The sequence below is a fragment of the Bactrocera latifrons genome, unplaced genomic scaffold, assembly GCF_001853355.1.
Source record: "Bactrocera latifrons isolate USDA-ARS-PBARC rearing strain unplaced genomic scaffold, ASM185335v1 scaffold_79, whole genome shotgun sequence".
Classification (NCBI taxonomy): domain Eukaryota; kingdom Metazoa; phylum Arthropoda; class Insecta; order Diptera; family Tephritidae; genus Bactrocera; species Bactrocera latifrons.
The window spans coordinates 458,472-462,830 of NW_017537478.1; the positions used below are offsets into that span (position 1 = coordinate 458,472).

At 32.9% G+C, this 4,359-nt stretch overlaps 1 protein-coding gene across 2 annotated transcripts in view; it reads left to right on the top strand.

Annotated features, from left to right (window-relative positions):
- The first annotated feature begins 342 nt into the window (after positions 1–342).
- The window catches only part of LOC108976630 (fibroblast growth factor receptor homolog 1), an 11,092-nt gene continuing 7,075 nt past the window's right edge, over positions 343–4,359 (top strand). The window contains exon 1 of one of the 2 annotated variants that reach the window (XM_018945858.1): positions 343–623. The gene's annotated coding sequence lies outside the window, so the exon portion shown is untranslated. Of the gene's footprint in view, positions 624–1,026; positions 1,163–4,359 lie in introns of those variants that run through there. The other variant, XM_018945859.1, reaches the window with a different exon arrangement.

Consider the following 4,359-nt stretch of genomic DNA (forward strand, 5'->3'; position numbering starts at 1 on the left):
TGAGTGTAATTGATGAGTGCGATCTGCAGTTGAGTGAGTGATTACACTCGTGCACATATTTATATAGATCTGCAACTACGTGGAAGAGCAATGTGCTGAATTACATACATATGTATATACATACATATAGTAACCATATGTGATGGCTTACGTCCGGTCTGATTTGCAGGCGCAGGCGTATAACGGGAGTGAGCACTAAATACCACTGATCTCAGCAATTGAGTATATACGGTAGAGTCGTTTGAGGGCGTTCCGCCACCGTAGGAAGAAAGCTATTGCCTTAGTAGACGCGGCATGGATGTGCAGATCGAGAGCGTGTGCAATGAACGATGATGCTAACGAGCAGTTTGGATAAAACGCCACAACAATTAGGAACACACGGGTGTGCAGGCGAAAACTCGGATATAGGCACAAGTGACTGATAAAGCTGAAAAGCTGTGTACTCGCGCAAACAAATTTGTGGGCCATAGCGGCGAGCGTGTTATGAGAGCATTTTATGTTATTTTTTTTTTTTTTTTTGTGATTTGATCAAACGCTTGCGAGTATCTAAACGAGGAAATGTGGATAATTTCAAAAGCGAATATTCGTGTAGACTAGTGCGAGCAGAACTTGAATATTTCGAGGTACGAATATAAAATGTTACGAGCTGCAAATAAGTTTATTGTTTTTAAGTGAAAAAGTGTTTATATTAAGTATACATATACATATATGTATGTGCATACATATATTATGCAAAAAATTTACGAAAATATTTTAATTTGAATATTTTGGATATTAAATAAATAATTTTTTAAATAAACAAAAATTAGTTGGTGAACAAATTTGTGGCATGTGGAATTTTCATAGCAAATTTTTTGAAGATATGCTGTACACATCTTTTATATAATAAATGTATATACATATATAGAAGTATATATATGAGAAACATACATACTTATATGTATGTATATGTATATATACAGTTAAACTAATTTAACTTAAAAAAATTACGTATTCTGGATACACAAAACATATAAGTATACGCATATAAAAACTTAAATCTGTGAATACCAGAAGCGCCTCTGTTTATAAAGAATGTGTTTGAATCCAGCGAGAAAGCATAAAGCCGAGACAGGAAGAGCACAGCGCACATGCCGCCATTAAAGAAAATCACCGGATATATGTGAGACATTTTAATTAATACTAAAAATGCTTTAAAGGCCACAAAACAACGAAAAGATAATAATTGAAATGAGAAAAAACACACACATGCACAAACAGGAGAAGATATAGCGCGTCATATATTTTGTAAAATGTATATAAATACCAAAAATCGACGTATGTTTTGTACTTTCTTCTCCCATACATGCATATATTTTTACATACATACATATGGTGTATATATTTAAGGTCTACGAGCGTTTGGCAAAAAAAGTGAAAAGTGCAAAAACTCAAAATCCACTCGGTGAAATCATGAATGAGTTAAATAACTAAAAGGAAAAGAAAGTATTTCAAGTGTGTGCTGAAACAACAAAGTGCACTGAAACGCTTTTGAAAAGTCGAAGAAAGTGAAGTGCTAGAAAATATAAAACCTTAGAAGCGAAATTGCAACGCAATGTCAAAAAGCAAAGCAAATGCCCAGAACAAAGACGTGCACTGTTTTTGTAAAATTATATACAGTGAATCAAAAAAGTTTTGGCACGGGCGTTGTCTTTGCTGAAGAGTGTATGCAGAATTGAAAAAAAAATAAAAAAAATATTTTAACCAACTTTTCAACGCAGTTCGTAATATTAGCTTGCATACATACATACATGTATATCATAATAAGCAAAATATTTTCCGTTATTTGATAAGAAAAGCGAAATGCATGTAAAGCACGGCTAAACGCTCTTGAAGAAGGTTCTGCATTAATTGTGAGTGAGCTAAGCTTTTGAGATATATACGTTTTTTTTTTAAAATTTTTTTTCACTCCATTCGGCTTATTACTCATAATTATTTTAAAGTTGTTCGAAATATTATAAAACAATACATCAACACCGGAAATTTAGAGCGTGAAAACAGATCTGAACACCCAAAAAAATACACACCACGTCAGAAACCAGCTGTTATGGTGAGCCGCAGTGACTCAGATTCCGAAGGTTTCGAAAAAGCTTTGAAAAAAACTTTGACTCCAAACTGTAAGTAACACTTTGCACAAAGCTGGTTATCATGGGATATGAATAAAAAAAAGAGGTTGGAGTTCGCGGAACATAATGTTAATCAATCGGAATATTTCTGGAAAAAGATAATATATTAGACGAAAATTTTGGCTTCAATGGTGCGCTAGAAAGTTGGCGAAAACGAAACAAAGAGCTCCAGGAAAATAATATAAATAACTGTGAACTATGACGGCGGTAAAGTAATGATTTGGGTGTGCATTGCAGCGTCTGATGTGGGAAATCTCGTTTTTATTGATGATAAAATGGATTAGCACTCTTAGTTGAAAATTAAACAAAAAAAAAAAAATTTACTCCAAACGTGAAAAAATTGGTCTTAAGTAGGCAGTCATTCTTATTTCAATAAGACAATGACTTGAAACATGGGTTAATCTTCTGCAAGAATGGCTTCTCTACCATTGAAAGCAATTAAAAGCACCTCCGCAATGCCCAGATACTACCCCTGTAGGACTCACCATATAAAATCGAAGGATTCACTTAAAGAGGCTTTACGTACAGAATTGGCAAATATAACTCCTGAGCCTAGTCGACGCATGTGGCGACTTTTAGAGGCTGTTATTCAGGCCAAAGGAGGCTTAACAAAATATTACAATTAAAAAAAAAATCGGAATCAAAACAATATTTTCCATATGTGTGCCTAAGCTTTTTTATGTAGAATCTTCAATATTTTTATTATAATTTTATTATCTTAAAAATATGTATAAATGAAATGTCTTATAATTAAATATATAATAAAAATGTTGAAATTGAAACATATGATTATTATTACTTTCGTAAATTCAAAGAGATGTCTGTTATTTTTGGATAAACATTTAAGTTGTTTGTGTGTGCCTATAACTTTTTTGAGTCACTATATGTACATATACATATATATATATATATATCTATGTTTATATGCATGTATTCTGAGGATTTTTGCATTTTGCGCGCGAATATTCATTCATGCAAAGTTTTTACATACAGCTTTCTATACACAACGCAAACATATGTATGTATGTGCCAAGTGCCGGTGAGGAAAATAGAACGAAATGAAGTTTTGGTGAATTTAAGATTTTCAGCTCAATAATTTATATTTTTAATTTTTGAAACCTTCAAATTAATAGTAATCATCTATGTAGGTATGTAGAGTGGCTCCTAGGTTTTTAGGAAGCTCATTATGAAACCACAGAAAGTAAAGTTCCTGACTCTATTATCTGCTCTCTGAACCACCCCGGGCTTTTGAAGAAGTTGATCGGTGTGAAAAGTTTTATGTGTGCAAACTACGAAATCTCATCAAGAAACCATCGACCAATAGTTGCCACTCTTTTCCTACACATAGCCTTACATTTACATAGAAGTTGAATTATAGTCTATTGTTCTTCTAAATATCTCCTGGCAGCTTGTACAGTAGCCATTCCTAGTCTGCGGGGCCTAATTGCAAGGTGTGCCTATTCTGGCTTTACAGTCACCATGAATGTCACTACGTTTTGGCATCGATCGGCATCATCGTGAAACAGGATGTCAGATCCAGTAAAACATCTAAGCACTTCTTGACTTTTTTTTTTTTTGACAAATCACTAAGAGGCTCTAGTGTGATTTTAAAGCCGCTTGCCCATATGCAAAAATATTGCTTGTTGTGAGTACACTCCTTGTCAGAACAAGAAGGCTTTTTTTATTGCTTAAAAGGGCACTGCTGCGGTTTGGTAGACGGAAGGCAATTTTGGCGTTTGATACTTCTAATTTAAAACTATTACGCAGTTTATTTAAAGTATTTTTCACAATCAGTCATTTAAATATTCGTTAGAGGGTTAGAATCAGATAAGGTTCTTTGGATGGTACATCAGTTAGATAAATATTTTGTATGCAAGGCGATTTTTTATGTAAAATTATTTGATTTGAATACATCCCATTTATGGTCATAAAGAATAACATCTGACTTAATGTTACGCAGGACCAACATTTTTATTACATGTTGATAACATTTATAGACTTTTAAAACAACAAAAAGTTCCCATCGCTGACTACAGAATAATTTCCTGTAAGGTATTTTTTCGTTGACTTTGTTTGTATGAAGTGTTTCTAAAAGTTCGAAAATATGAATAAATCTCGCATTTTGTTATGATTTTTTTTATGAATATTCCACACAAATTTGTTTGTATAAATGAATATATACATATATATTATA